The 17,084-nt window shown below is 36.0% G+C and overlaps 1 protein-coding gene across 8 annotated transcripts in view; it reads left to right on the plus strand.

The window, feature by feature from the left end:
- The window catches only part of EXOC6B (exocyst complex component 6B), a 717,212-nt gene that overhangs the window by 498,164 nt on the left and 201,964 nt on the right, over positions 1-17,084 (plus strand). The window lies entirely within an intron of this gene.

The raw sequence follows: 17,084 nt of genomic DNA on the forward strand, positions 1-17,084 counted from the left end.
ACTGACTTTTTGATTTATCATGCTGTCATTTCACCTCACATTATTTTCTCCTTATTGTTTTATGCTTCTCTCTTTTTTTAATGTAAATTTGTCCACTTTTATTTATTTATTTATTTTTTTAACATCTTTATTGTAGTATAATTGCTTTACAATGGTGTGTTAGTTTCTGCTTTATAACAAAGTGAAAGAGTTATACATACACATATGTCCCCATACCTCTTCCCTCTTGCGTCTCCCTCCCTCCCACCCTCCCTATCCCACCCCTCTCAGTGGTCGATGCTTCTCTTTTACTGGAAATGTTTTATTTTATACTCTAGCTGATGATGCCAAAGAGTTTTTTGAAAAAATTTTTATCAGTCCTCTAATATACAATTTTCTGAGGCTTGATAATTCTCCTAGTCTTTTGGATATTGTATTAGTCAGGGTTCTCCAGAGAAATAGAACCAATAAGATATGTGTATATATATCTAAGAGATTTATTATGAGGGATATGCTCATGCAGTTATGGAGGTTGGGGAGTCCCAAGATTTGCCATGGCAAGCTCGAGGCTCAAAGTCGGTATAAGTTCCTGACTGAAAGGTGGCATGCTGAAGATCCAATAAGAGCCATGATTCAGTTTGAGTCTGAAAGCTGGAAAGACTGATGTGCAGGCTTACGGCAGTTAGGCAGAAAGAGTTCCCTCTTACAGGTGGATAGCCTTTTTTTTCTATTCAGTCCTTCAGCTGATTGGATGAGGCCCACCCACAATAGGGAGGGCAATCTGTTTTACTTAGTCTGCTGATTTAAATATTAATCTCACCCAAAAATACTCTTACAGACACATCCAGTATAATGTTTGACCAAATATCTGGACAGCCCATGACCCAGTCAAGTTGACACATGAAATTAACCATTGCAGATTTTGTGCCCTTTCCTTTGTTTTGCAGTGTTTTTACTTGGGTTGTGTGCTAATTTTTTACTTTCCTCCTTACTTGACCTCAGATGTAGAAGTCCTTTACACACTGTATACTTGTCAAAAAACAAGGTAAGTAGGTATCCTTTTATCCTTTTCTCCAAACTATTTATGTGCATAATGATGTACACATCTCTCATCCAATTTCCTGATTCTACTGGCTTTCATTTGGTTATAAGTTATGAATAATAACAGCTAACCAACTTCAGTAGTTTGAATACCTGAGAGTGTATTTCCTCATATAATAACAACTCCAGAAATGATAATGGCTTAAAGGCTCAGGAATATCAGGGCTAAGGTCTTTGCCTTTCTCTTGATCTTTTCCTCAAAGTTCCAAGGTAGCTAGAATTCTAGCTATCACATCCACATTTAGACAGCAGAAAGAAGGAAAGATCAGGCCAGAGGGCTTCTTGAAGACATTTCTACTTTTAATTCATTTGCCTTCCACATCTGACGAGAGGCTGAGCGATTAATTATCCTGTTTATATTGCCAAGTATTATTTTGTTAAGGTAGAAGGGAGCATGGATAATGAGTAGGCAACTAACATTCTGCAGGTATATTGTTTTCTTCAGTGGCGGCATCTTCTTCCTATCACCAATGTTTGGTTCTCTGGAAATTTTCTGAACTTGTGGAATACGATGTGAATGATCAATATCTAGCATGTCCTGTTATAGAGATCCTTCAGTTCTTTTTTTTTTTTTTATGGTACACAGGCCTCTCACTGTTGTGGCCTCTCCTGTTGCGGAGCACAGGCTCCGGACGCGCAGGCCCAGCGGCCATGGCTCACGGGCCCAGCCACTCCGCGGCATGTGGGATCTTCCCGGACCGGGGCACGAACCTGTGTCCCCTGCATTGGCAGGCGGACTCTCAACCACTGTGCCACCAGGGAAGCCCCTTCAGTTCTTGTTCTTACTTTGCTCAAGGAACTTTACTCTGAGATCACATTCCATTCCACTAGTTTTTTTTTTTTTTCAACCAAACTTTATGCCATTGCCAAGATTTGCAGCTTCTGATTAAATAAGAAAGTAACCAGGCAGCAGGTAGTAGGTGAGGGTCTCAGTAGGAATAGGGAGAACCACATTCTAACTTAATGGCTAGGCATAGCAAAGTATAAAGAGGAACAGCTGCCTAGCTCTGTTTTAGGCAATGATCAGAGTCTCTGAGAGCAAGGGATAGATGGTAGAGGACTTTAAAAGAATGCTTGATGTCTTATATTCTGAATTTCTAAGAGGCTTTTTTAAGTCATCTTCTGCCTTCTACTTAGGATAACTTCATCTCTGGGTTTGTCAGTCTCGGTTTTAGCATTATTGTGGCTTTTCATCTTTTTCTGGGTCTTTACTATTGGAAGTGTTTGTAAAAAGCTATATTGAGGGGCTGTTAGCCAGGCAACCTTTATTCAGTGGGTATTTATTTTAATAGCCATTTGGTTTCATTACCTCTTAATGAGTTCTTTGATAGCAAGTTCCTTAATTAACAAGGCAGTCTTTCAGGTTTCCTCTTCTCTAATTGTTAACATATTTTGGTGCTTTCACAGATACACTGTGATGAAAAGTTTCCTCCTTTATAGCTCCTGTAGGGCCATTGAGAAGGGAAAAAGACAGGGATGGGAAGAATATGCAGCATGTTTCCTTGAGATATAAATGGTTTAAGAGCATTTATCCTCCCAAACTGAGACATAGTCTTACTTTATGCTCAATTTCCTACAATATGAGTAACTCGGAGTGAATTTCTAGTTGTATAAAAGTTGATTTAGTCCAGCTCACATTAGAATTTGTATGTTGAATTTTTATATAACCACTTTCCAAGAAATGTGGCACACTTAATTCTGCCTGGGACCCAAATAAATTTTCCTCGAACTATGGGCAGTGCTCCTCAAAATGACAGGAATATTTTATCATAAAGTACCTACCATTCATTGAGCCTCTACTATGTGCCAGACACTGTATAGGGTTCTATATTATATTATTTATAGCATACATTTTCTGCAAAGTTGATATCATTATATTCATTTTACTGATGAGGAAGCTGAGTCTAACCAAGATTAAACAACTTTCCTAATGGTCACTTAAGTGATAGGGCCAGGATTTGAGCCTAAGTTAATATGAACCAAAGTTCTTTATCTATGTTTCACTTCTACTCTAGTCCTATCTTGCTTTCACTACCACTTACCATAAAATGGATATGATGGTTCATGCACTTTTCTCCCAATAGTGAGGTTAATTATAGAGCTAATTAAATTCTTGTAAAGAAGATCTTAAATTATCTTCCTCAGAGAAACCTAAGGTTTTAAATATTCTGAAATGAAGCATTGAAATGAAACAATTTGTTATTGGCACAAAGTAAAGAACCAAAGTACCTACAGGATATGTTAGCTCAAAAAAGCAAAAAAGAAACTCAGGCTAATGAGGTGTTTGGGTGGAGAAATGCTTTTATTTAGGGTATTGACCAGTTAGAGAACTGAGTAATAAGTTGTATGTGGAAGTTAAAGCGACTGGCTGGCAGACAGTCAGGCGTCTGTAGCATTGTGTTTTGTAAACTTTCTCCTATGGCTGTGGTGTGTTTTTTCCAAGCCCACTTAATTTTTTATGAGGTTTGTAAAGGTCTTGAATAAACAATTGAGATTATAGAGGTTTTCCTGGAAGCTTTGGTTAATATTTTAATATGCTCTGCTTTGTCACATTATTAAATAGCTTATTGGAAGGTTTGAAAGAGAGGGTTTCTTTTTTATTTTTCCTATTTTTCTTTTTCTCTCCCTCTCTTTTTCTGTTCTAGTAGTTAAATATCAAAATTGGATGTAATTTTTAGCTGATTCCTGCTCTTCTTTTTATTTTAACTTTATACCTCTGCAAATCACCCTTGGACTGGGAATTCAGCATCTGGGAGGCCTCCACTTAAAATGCACTTCAAGTGAAATTACTGTTTAGAGGGTATATCTTGAAACTAAGCCAGTGACTGTAAATGTATGTAGTAAGAGAGGACTCTGGAAAGGGAGAGGGAATTGGATAGGGTCAGAAAACAGGAACTAATAGAACTTTGGAGATTACCTCATCATGACCTTTTGCTCATTAATATTTGAATCTGATTCTTTGGCATCTTGGTTGCAGTACGGTGAAATGTCAAGCATGGCAAAGACTGAATGCCCTTAAAGATATTTCTGTGTTAATGAGATGACTTGATGAAATTGACCTTTAACCCGAATAGCAGTTGAGAAAAGGGAAAGGAAAAGTTCTTATTTCTCATTCTGAGGACTTTTTATTCTATGGAAGTTTGCATAGTAATAATTGTTGTTATTTGTAGAGTACTGTATATTACCTCATTTCAAATTGGGAGTCACTTAAATAATTCCATGTTGTTGTTGTTGGGATGCAATGAAGGTCACCCAGCAAATCCTACCACTTTTGTGAAGACTTCTCTGATTATTTTGGCCTCATAAGCTTTTCTTCTAAAATCATATAGTACTTAGAGTTTATTCTGCTCTATTTTGCACTTAATTGCATGTTGTCCTTGATTTGCTATAGAATAGGAATACACTTTCCACTTTTTTCATGACAGAATTTTTGGCTTAAAAGAAGAAAGTCATTTGACTCTATAAAATGCATAAATGGTTAGAAAATATTATGCACTCATGAAATACTTACATTTTAAGCAAGTATACCCAATGTTTTTTTCTACTGTTTTTCATATTCAGGCTCATAGGAATAAAAATTATAATAATCATAAGACATTTACTGAATACTTAATATAAGACAGGTACTGTGGTAAATACTACACAGGAATTATTTTTATTTAACCATTATAACAGTCCTATTTTACAGATAATGAAATTGAGACAAAGGTTAAAGTTACTGTTATGGGGCATTGTATTTAATGTGTATATTGATTTTCATTAAACCACATATCTGTACTTTCTCCATTTACGTTTACATATTTTTCTTTGTTTTGCTCTGACACTGTTTTGGACTACGGCAGTAGAACATACAAGTTAAGATTTTTGCTGATGGTGGTATTGTTGTTTTGTAATGGGCATGTACTGATTATTGGCTATATCCATTATCCCTTGTTGTAAATTTGAGTTCAAAAGACACATATATGTATGCATTTTCTTTATAAAGCAAAAATGATTGACAGGCTGATAAAGGAAATCAAGACTAGGGCATATAAAATTATTGGCTGGAGAGAAATTCTTTAAATGGCTATTACAGTTTTTTTCTCCTTGATATGTATTGTTAAATGAAGGTTGTTTGGGGGTTCTAGTTGTGATGCCATAGCTAGTATCAGACTTATACTCTAGTCATAAACCCTTATAAAAACTGGACAAAATATAAAGTCAGGTATTGTCAAAAGAATGAATCAATGCTTGGGATGCCAATAAGAATAGGTTGTAGAGAAATAGAATATCAAAGAAGAAAGAAACACAGAAAAAGGACCAACTCCCACCCCACCCCACCCCCACCAGTGTCTTTATAAAATTTCCTTTCAGTCCTTGGTCAATTTCTAAGCTTCATATGATAGGGCACACTATGGGGCTTTAGAAGACATCAGTTGCTGAGATAGTGATAGCTGAACAAATATTCTAGAAGTTGCACAGCAGAGACATTGCAGATTGGACTCACAGAGAGACCTGATGAACATTGTGGCCTTTCGGTTTAAATATCAGTCAATCCGTTTTCAGGGATTAAGGACAATGTCCTAAGAGTAAGGGCAAAATCAGTGTAACTTTTAAAACAAGCCTGACAAAATCAGTATGGTCCACTAATAATTTAACTGCCTGCCTAAACAAAACTCAAAACTCTATTGAGGAAGATAAGATAATCTAGAGCCTCTATAGCTTCTTATCTACAATGTATGGCATATAAAACAAAATTTCTTAACATGATAATAAGCAGAGAAAACTGAACTATAATCAAAAGTTAAAACAGTCAATAGAAGCAGATAATTAGATAATCCAGATATTTATGCTAGCAAACAGTGATTTCAAAATAACTATGATTAATATGTTAAAGACGAAAGAATGGACAAAATACCAAAAAAATTATTTGTACAGATATTAAGAAGCAAATGTGTATTCTAGAATAGCAAAATACAAAATCTGTAATGAAGAACTCATTAGGTGAAGTTTTAAAAATGCGTTAAATGGGTTTAGCAACAGACTCAACAAAGCAGAAGTCAAGATTAGTAAACTCAAAGATCTACAAAAAAAAAATCTAAACTTAAACACAGAGAGAAAAAATAAAAATTTTAATTTTAAAAATGACAAGGAGCATAAAAGAGAAATGGAACGTAGTTGAAAGGTGTAACATATGTGTCTTTGGAGTGTCAGAAGGAGAGGAGAGAATGAAAATGTTACAGAAGCACTACTTAAAGAAAGAATGCTTGAGCATTTTCTATATCTAAAGAATTGCATCAATCCACAGATTTTGGAAGTTCGACAAGCATTGGGATCCCACTGAGTCTTTGGCTGAATACTAACTGTTCATGTTTAGGGTGAAAAATCCATGAGGTCAGGCAAAAAACAACTTCTAGGGCACAGAAGCTGAGCACAATTGCCAGAATTCACAGAAGGAAGGGAGATGTTCAAGTTCCAACTTGTAAGATGGGAAAGACCCCACTGAACTCCTGAAGCATTCAGTAGAGCTGCCAGAAGAGTGACTAGTAGAGGGTTCTAAAATATCATTTATACTGGGCCTGAAGTAACTAGAGAAAAGATGATTCTAATCCCTACATAAAAGTGCATGCCAACAAACCTCAAAATTTCAAACTGACACAAAAGAAATGGAATTGTTTGCCACGACAGAAGTCAACACTCTTTAAAGAAATTCAGCAAGATAGAGACTGCAATAGGTTAAAGATGCATATTATAAAGCCTAGAGTAACGCCACATGTATAAAACAAGGAGCTGTAGTTAATAAGCCAAAAGTGGAGTTAGATTCATAAAAATATTCAGTTAATTCGAAAGAAGGCAGAAAAATAGGAAAATGGGAGAGCAGATTGGATGAAAACAAAACTAAGATCAAGGTAATAGACTTAAATCCAGCCAAAACAATAAATTGTTTCTATAATTTATATTGTATAAACACTCTGAATAAATGGCAGAGATTGATTATTCTGGATGAATGAAATTATTCAACTATATTCTGCCTATAAGAAACTCACTTTAAATTATAACGACGCAGATAGGTTAAAAGTAACAGGAAGGAATAAAGATATACCAAGTAAACAATAGTCATAATAAAGTTGAGTTTCTGTATTAATATCAGGTAAAGTAAATCTCAGAAGAATGAATATTCTAGGGATAAAGATTGACATTTCATAGCAATAAAATGGCCACTTCATCAAGAATATATTACAATCTTAACTGTGTCTGCACTCAGCAATGGATCTTGAAAATGCATGAACAAAAAACAGCTGAGGACTGCAAAGACAGACAAATTCACAATTACAGTTAGCTATTTTAACACTCCTTCAGTAACTGATAAAACAAGTAGAATATCAGTAAGGATATTGAAGACTTGAACAGCAATATCAAACCATTTGACTTAATTGGCATTTATAGGACAGTCCACCACCAACAGCAGCCTTGTTTTTTCCAGTGTAAACGGAACATTCACTAAGCTAGAGCATATTCTGGACCATAAAACAAGTCTCAATAAATTTAAAAGGAGTAAAATCATATTGACTATTTTGCCATCCACAACAGAAATAAATTGAAAATTAGTAATAGACACATTTATATAGATATAGTGCATCATCTTTTTTTAATATGATGCTGGATTTGACTTGCTATTATTATGTTAAATTTTTGTGTGCGTTTATGTGAGATACTGGTCTATAGGTTTCTGTTCTTGTTTTGTCTTTGCCTTTTATTTTGTTATCTGGGTAATGTTGATTTCATAAAATAAGTTTAGAAATGTTTTCTCCCCCATCTCTTTTGTGAAGGATTTTGTTTAGGATTGGTTTAATTTCTTCCATAAATATTCAATAGAATTTACTAGGGAATAATCAGGGACTGGAGTTTCTTTGTGGGAAGGTTTTAAAATACAAATTCAATTTCTTTATTAGAAATAAGCTCATTCAATGTGTATGTTTGTGTGTGTGTCTGTGTGTACATGTGATCAACTCAATAGATGCAGAGGAAGCATTTAATTGTCATGAAAAAAACTATCAGCAGACTAATCTAGTCTTATCTAATCTGATAAAGGGTATCTATGAAAAACCTACCGCTGATATTTTACTTAATGGCAAAAGACTGAAATTTTTACCCCACAGGCAAGTATGTTTGCTCTTACCATTTCAGTTCAGCATCCTATTGGAGCTGGTTAGTGCAATATGGCAAGTAAAAGGAATAAAAAGCATGATACTTGAAAGGGGGAAGAATTAAACTTTATTCTTCTTTTTAAAGATAACACTGGTTTTTTTTTTATTCTTACAAAATATTTATTGAAAAAATAAGTAAACCACAAGAAAAAGACTTACAAATTGGACTACATAAAAAGTTAAAATTTCTGCATTACAAAATACACAGTACAGGGGCTTCCCTGGTGGCGTAGTGGTTGAGAGTCCGCCTGCCAATGCAGGGGACGCGGGTTCGGGCCCTGGTCGGGGAAGATCCCACATGCCGCAGAGCAACTGAGCCCGTGCACCACAACTACTGAGCCTGCGCTCTAGAGCCCGTGAGCCACAACTACTGAGCCCGTGTGCCACAACTACTGAGCCCGTGCGCCTAGAGCCCCTGCTCCACAACAAGAGAAGCCACCGCAATGAGAAGCCCGCGCACCGCAAAGAAAAGTAGCCCCTGCTCGCCACAACTAGAGAAAACCCACACACAGCAACGAAGACCCAATGTGGCCAAAAATAAAATAAATAAATTTATTAAAAAAAAAATACACAGTACACAAAGTGAAAAAAAAATCAAGCTACAAAGTCATAGAAGCCTTGCAGTACATAAAGCCAACCAACCAACAAAACAAAACAAAACAAAAAAACAAACCAAGAAAAACCCACTGTTGTCTATGTAGAAAATCCTAAGACATCTACAAAAAAAAGATATTAGTACTAATAGTTTAGCAAGATCAAAGAATACAAAGTCACTATGCAAAAAGCAATTCTATTTCTATGTACTAATAATGAAATAATTAGAATCTGGCATTTAAAAAATCAGTATAATTTAAATAGCATCAAAAAACAGGAAGTACTTTGTAATAAGCAAAATATGTGCAAAACTTGTACGTTCAAAACTACAAAACATTGTTAGCAAAATTAAAGATCTAACTAAATGGAAAAGTATACTATATTTATGGACTCAATATTGTTAAAATGTCAGTTCTCCCAAAACTAATCTATGGCAGCTCTTCACCAGGCTTCTGGGTGGGAATTAAGCCTTAATGCTCTAAGGCATCCATTATATATAATAAATTAACATTTCTTATATTCATGTAAAATCATACTATCTATACCAATCTTGAGGGAATGAATGTAGATGTTAACAAGCTGATTTTAAGATCTATATGAAAATTCAAAGGGCTTAAAATAGTTAAGACTATCATGAAAAAGAAGAATAATGTTGGAGAACTTGATGCTGCCTGATTTCTATATCTACTCTAAAGCTTTGGCTATTAAGACAGTGAAGTGTTGGCATAAAATTAGACAAAAAGATCAGTGCACTAGAATGGGGAGTCTCAAAATAGACCCACACCTGTGTGGTCACTTGATTTTCAACAAAGGTGCCTATGCAATGCAGTGGGAGAAGGATGAGTCTTCTCAATAGATGTGTTCAAGCAATCCAGTATTTGAATTGAAAAGAAAATTAATCTTGACATCTACCCTACACTATAAATTAAGATGGATTATAGAGCTAAATGTGAAAACTAACACAGTAAATTGTCTTAAAAATGTGTGAGAATATCTTCAAGACAAGTCGCAAAGGTCATGAGCCATGAAAAGAAAAGTTGATACATTGTACTTTATCAAAATTGTACATTTCTGATCATCAAAAAACACCATTAAGGAAGCAAAAAGGCAAGCCACAGAACATGTGAGAGTATTTGCAATACATCTATGTGACAAAGCAGTCATCCAGAAAAGACAAATATCTTGTACAAATCTCTAAAGAAATAGACAGTCTGCACTTTGACCCACTCCCAACATGGACAATAAACTTGATCAGGTACTTTACAAAAGAGGATATCCATTTGACCAATAGGCACATGAAAATATGCTTTTAACAGAATTACGTATAAGGGAATATAAATTGAAACTGCAGTAAGATGCCACTATACTCTGGTAAAATAGCAGGAATTAAAAAGACTTCTAGGGGCTTCCCTGGTGGCACAGTGTTTAACAATCCGCCTGTCACTGCAGGGGACATGGGTTTGATCCCTGGTCCAGGAAGATCCCACATGCTGTGGAGCAATTAAGCCTGTGTGCCACAACTACTGAGCCTGCACTCTAGAGCCCACGAGCCACAACTACTGAGCCCACGTGCCACAACTACTGAAGCCCGCGTGCTCTAGGGCCTGTGTGCCACAACTACTGAGCCTGTGCTCTTGAGCCCATGTGCCACAACTACTGAAGCCCACGTGCTCTAGGGCCCGCATGCTGCAACTACTGAGCCCACGTGGTGCAACTACTGAAGCCTGTGCTCTACAACAAGAGAAGCCTAGAGTCCATGCTCCACAGCAACAGAAGCCACCACAATGAGAAGCCCGCACAACGCAACGAAGAGGAGCCCTCACTCACCGCAACTAGAGAAAGCCTGCACACAGCAACGAAGACCCAACGCAGCCAAAAATAAATTAAAAAAAAAAAAAAGACTTATAATACCAAGTATAGGAGAAGATATGGAACAACTCTCATACATTGCTGGTGGGAATATGAAATAGTATTATCACTCTGAAATTTTGGCAGTTTCTAATAAAATTAAGCATACAACTACTCTATGATCCAGCAGTTTCAATCCTAGGTATTTTTCCAAGGAAAATAAATAGTTCCACTTAAAGACTATTCATAATAGCACCCAATAGAAATAACCCAAATAGATATCAATAGGAAAAATGAATAAACAAATTGTGATTTATTCATACTTCTCAGCAATAGAAAGGAAGAAACTATGGATACATGCAGCAACATGGATGAATCTCAAAAACATACTGAGCAAAAGAAGCTAAGCATAAAAGAGGACACCACTGTAGGGTTCTTTTTATATGAAGTTCAAGAAAGAGGCAAAACAAATCTATGGGGCTATAAGTCAGAAAAGTTACCTCATGGTGTGGGTGGATCTACTGATTTGAAAGGGGCATGAGGAACTTTCAGGTTTATGGAAATATTTCCTATCTTGATCTGGATGGCAGTTTTATAGGTTTTTACATATGTAAAGGTCATCAAGCTGTATATTCTTAAGAGCTCCATATGTACTGTTTGTAATTATACCTCAATAAAAGCATGCATAGCAAAAAGTGTTTTTAAAAAGATTTCTGTGTTTCTTGAAAAATGACTGAATAAGAAAGCGAAACAAGTGGATAAGTCTGAGAACCAGGTTTATGCCATCTGTTACATCCCTCCTCTGACACCTCCTTCCATCTACATCCTGAGTATATACTTCCAGTTTTCTTTTGATTATGCTTTTTCCTTCGAGCTTCTTAATTTTTTCATGACAAATTAAGTAAGGATTGTTTACCTCTATTTACTTTTTTTTTTTTTTTTTCGGGTACGCGGGCCTCTCACTGTTGTGGCCTCTCCCGTTGCGGAGCACAGGCTCCCGACACGCAGGCTCAGCGGCCATGGCTCACGGGCCCAGCCGCTCCGCGGCACGTGGGATTTCCCGGACCGGGGCACGAACCCGCATCCCCTGCATCGGCAGGCGGACTCTCAACCACTGCGCCACCAGGGAAGCCCTATTTACTTTTTGTTAGTTTTTCTTATTTTTGATTTATTAGAGGTTCACCATCTCATTGTAGGCTCTACTAAAGTCATCAAATAATACCAAATATCTTGCCCAAGATATATTAACTGTCAGCCTTGGGCTTCATTTTCTTTAGCTGTTAGGGAACATTTGTTTGTCTAAAATAGGGATTTGTGAATCTTTTAATGAGTGGATATTTGTATAAATTCTCTAATTTAAATTTAAGAATGTTCTTTAAGTAGGATTGTAATCCTTCCTAAGACATGGGTACAGTTGTGGGAAAATCAACTTGGAGAGGATATGTGATTTTTAAGGTTGTTTAGGTATAAAGATAAAGTAAGACTTTGTCATAGGGTTTCTGCAGCACATGGGAACCAAAGTTCCAAGCATGGGTCCCAGATAACAGGAACATATGGGAAGATCCAGAACTCTATCCTCTGAATGTGGCTTATTTAATGTCCATCCTAAGTAAATAGGAGGCTTAGTACTATGGGAATGAAGTGGCCTCACCCATAGCCATGGGATATTGAGGAAAAAGGAACAAGACAGCTTCCTTGTTCAGTGAAGGAAGGGGCAGGCCAAAGAAACTGTCTACAGTAGTGGTCAGGGTAGAAGGTTAAGGAATTAGAGGTATAGGTACACAGAAAGAACTAGCAATTTATAGGGTGGCTTTACTTTACTTTGAGTAGTTCTTACTTGCCTTGCTAGATCAGTTTCTGTGTCTGAACTTTTCTCTATTTCATGGTGACATAACTCATTAAATAACTAAAGAAAGATAAAATTTGACACACCAAAATGTAAGCAAGGGAGTGTTACTCAGAAAGCAGAGGAGAAATTTGGTGTGAAAAGACAGCTGTCTTTCCTGGCTCTCTTTAAACATTCCTTACTGTGAAACTTGTTAAGATTATCCAGAGAAAGAGAAATTTGGCTTTGGCCCCTTAAGTCATTTAGTTAAGATTCTTGATGATCTGGAACTCAGATCTGACCCCAGTAGGTTGACAGAGAGCTGTGGTTGGAGTCCATTCTAAATATCTGCTGTGAATCCAGCATTCTTCTGATGCTTCCTTAGATGGAGAAGGGAGAAAAAAAAAATGTTTTCTTCTCGTCCTCTTCATTCCCTTACCCAAAGTCGCAAAGCAACAGGACAATGTAGCAACTACCCCAAGGCCTTTTACTGGGAGGCAGGATCAAATGATTGTTAAGAGCCTTTGGAATTTGACAAGGCTGGATTCACATCCTAGGTCCACAACTTATAAGGTATATTCAGATGGCTTAACCTCTCTGTCCTTATCTATAAGTAGAGGGTTAAATACCTCATGGGGTTCTTGTGAGAATTATGCGAGAAAATACTTTCAAAACATTTGGCACATAGTCAATGCTCAATAAATGGAAGCAGCTGCTCTGGTGATGGTGGTAGAGTTTGTGGTGATACTGAGGATGATAATGCTTTCTCTAAGCTCTTCACCTCTGCTCACTTGTATTTAGTACTATGACATAACACTTAGTATTGTGTAATTGAAGTACATAGTAATTGAAAGTAATGAATACTGAGCTTTCTGTATTTTGAAGAAGGAATTTATAAGATTCCTATTTGTCTTAATTGTGTTAAATTGTGCTTTTGTGTAAGAAACAATGGATGATATCCCCCTCTGTGTAGAAGAGAATGAGATACCTCCAAGGCGTAAAGTTGGGCAGCAGTGTGTACCTACTTTGCAGTCTAGAGCTATCCTTCATTTAGATATACCAAAATAAAAATGCAATAGTTTCTTTCCTTGCAAATCATGTACTTTTCAAGGAAACATAAATGCATGAAATGACAGTGCAGTAAATCATCTAGTGCAAAGTTTTATGGTAAAAGTTAAGACAGTAAATAGAGAATAGGAGGTAGATGGAATAATTCAAATTAGAGGATATGAATCTGGGTATATTTTTGAAGTAAATGAGTTGATTACCAAAGAGGTACGTGGTGAAAATCAAAAAAGTATTTTCATAGATCTTGACTCATGCCCAGTGATGTTTCTCACTGTGGTCATAAGCCTGACTTTGAATTAACAACATGAATTTAGTCACCAATGTACTCTTCTTCCCTTCCCAAAACTTTTTTTAAAAAGGTATTTTAACAGGCTTGAGAAGTAGTATGAATTATTTAAGTGCTTTGGTAGTTGACTTTCAGTTCATTCAGTTGATATTTATTGGCTGTCTTGGAATACAGAAATATTGTAGCTGCATTAAGAGGCAGTATGATGTTGCCTGTAGAGCTAGTTGTAAGATACTGTGACTCAGATCTCCCTGCATGCCAGGTTCCTCATATGTTCAAAATATGATGATAATACTTAGGTCATTTTTCAGCTTTGGCATTCTGTTTCTATTTCTTGTGTAGTCTCTGTACACTGCGACTATCATAGCTTCATAAGATATAATCTAGTTGTGATTATCACTGATTTGAAACTGTTCCTGGAGGTATACGCAAAGGCGGTTTGGGTCAGTTTAGGCTTTGTTCCAAATTCTTACCCTGTCCTAGAGATTGGCAGTTTGTTCCTAGAAAGAATCTGCTCCATGAAGAGGGTGAAACCACCAATTTTTATTGCTTAGTGTGTTGATAGTTATTGCCTGGGTCTCTGTTTATCCTTTCTTAGAAAATCTATGGATACCATGGTAGTAATGGAAACCAGAAGTGAAAAAGAGAATGGATAGCAGACTGTGAATTAGCAAAGCTCCAAAATGCTTTCTAGAATTAGAAAAATATTTAACAATGAAAATATACATTTCTGCAATTATCACTGTTTGGAAATAAAGAATTAGCTTGAGGGGAAGTAGGGTGGAAAATGATTGGAGGACAGTTAAGTAACTCAGTATGTTAGGGTAGTATAACATATGATCATGTATAAGTGCCTTTGGCTCTATTGATTGATATAGATTTGTTTCATGTTAAAGTTAATAAGCTGCTTAATATTTTGAGATGAATAATGAGTCTGAAGTGTCAACTAACTTACACTAAATTACACTTCTAATGAGTGGTAGAGATAAAAATTCAAACTTGGGACTTTCTGACTGTGAGCTATCTTATTTTCATTTTATTAGGCCAGTTTCCTTTCTCCTTGGCAATCTGTTTTGACCACTGGAAACAAGCCTTTCAAATGCTGTCTTCTCAGCCTCCAGCTTAATTGGGCTTTTAGCTCTTTGATTTTTACAACATCTCCATGTTCAGTTTGTTAGGACCTTTAAGTGTTGGCCTTGGCCTAGATAGTTATGCTGGACCACAGTTAAAAAGCATGCCCCAGCAGATACTCAGTATTTGAAGAGTTGGCTCCTGAACTACAACTGTCTTACCTGTTTGGACCTAGTTTTTATGTCTTGGATAACCTGTTAACCCTGTTATTATCTGGATCTGTTTTTCCCCAGCTGTTCCAGTATAAGACAGTATAAAATTTAGTGTTGCTTTTTAGGTGATGAGTTACTGGAAAGATACGGATTTAGGATTGGGTAGAAGTAACAAATAGCTGTATGACTTTGTCTAAATTTCTTAACCTTACGGAGAACCTTCGTTTATTCATCTACAGGAAAGGAATAATACCAACTGCTTGGGTTGATTGTGAGAATTAAGTGAAATAACATAAGATGTCAGCTGCCTAAGTATAGCACATCTTGGGCATATAGTAGTGTCCAAGAGACAGTAGTTTCTTTCCCCTTTTCTCTGCCTTCTGATCTGCAGTGTTGTCTCTGGACATCTGCTCTAGTCTATCCTCATTTCTTCATTGCACTCCCACTCTCACTGTTGAAAAGCCATAGGGCTTCTCACAACTTTGATCTGCCCCCTCTGATTCTTCTCATGGGGCATAGCCTGACAATTATGTTGAACTCTATGGCTCCTTGGTGATACCTGTTCCAGGTCTCCAGTGGGTTTAGTTGAAAGCATGCCATTTAATATGGATTTCTTTTACGTAACTTTTCTCTTTAGGATTCTTTACGCTTCCATTGCCTCGTTTCGACTTGGTCTCTACGGCATTCCCTACTTAAGTATTTCCATTTGTTGTGTTAAATCACCCACAGAGTGTGGGTCTTCAGAACCTACAAACAGAACCATAGAGGAGAAACATTTTTAGAATGTGTAATATAATAGATCATTGTTTATTACTGTTATTTTTATTCTATAAAATATTTTAGTCAAATGAAAATTTAGAAGATATTCAATCTCACAAAATAATCAAAGACAAAAATCATAAAGTATCTCTTGTTTAATTAGTAGAAAAATTTGTAATAGTACTCAGTGCTGGTGATTATGCAATTAAGTGATAATCTAGGAAATATCTAGGGACATTGTAAATCAGAATATACCGTAGGCAAAGCAGTTTATAGTTAGATATTTGGAAATCTGGCTTCCACCTGTGTTCCTCTTCACGTATACACATGTGCATTCTGAATCACAGTACATTGATACCCCTCATTCTAGTAGATTTGAGAAATAATCTTAAAGGAATTATCCAAAGTATATAAAAAGTCATGCAAATTTTAAAATTCATTCTGGTATTATTTGTTATATGTTTTTCCATTTAAAGCCTGCTAACTTTTGTGGAAGGTCCTGACCCAGTGAAACATATGAAAAATATATATATTAAAAAAAAAAAACTACAGTCAGAATCTGGCATTTTCATGAAGACTGACATTACTCTATGAGCTACTCTGTTTATAAGAGCAAAAGAAAGAAAAGAAAAGAAACAACCTAAATCTCCAACAACAGAAGAATGGACAAATAAATTCTGGTATACTCCTAAAATGGAATACTGTGGAATAATTAAAGGAATAAACTACAACCACATGTATTTCATTTATAAACATTCACATTCATAACATTGAACCAAAAAAGCAAGTTGTAGAAGGACATCCTTTGTAATACAGAAAGTTTCAAATACATAAAATAATAAAAATATTGTTTCTTATTATATACTTGTCATATAGTATTTTTATAATACAAATGGTATACTCAACACAAGAAACGGTCACCTCTGGGGAGAAGGAATAAAATGATTTAAGGAGGTCATATAAGGGCTTTAACTATATTTGTAATGTTTAGTATGTACATAAGTGTTCATCATATAATTCTATATATCTTTCTGAATGACTGAAGTATTTCATGATTTCAAAAAAGAAGGACCCACTGACTAATATGAGGACTCAGACTTTTTCAAACTTATCCTGTTTTTCAGACTAGATGATAACAAAAATAAAATGGGTAT

Source organism: Stenella coeruleoalba, assembly GCF_951394435.1.
Source record: "Stenella coeruleoalba genome assembly, chromosome: 13".
In the NCBI taxonomy this organism is placed as follows: domain Eukaryota; kingdom Metazoa; phylum Chordata; class Mammalia; order Artiodactyla; family Delphinidae; genus Stenella; species Stenella coeruleoalba.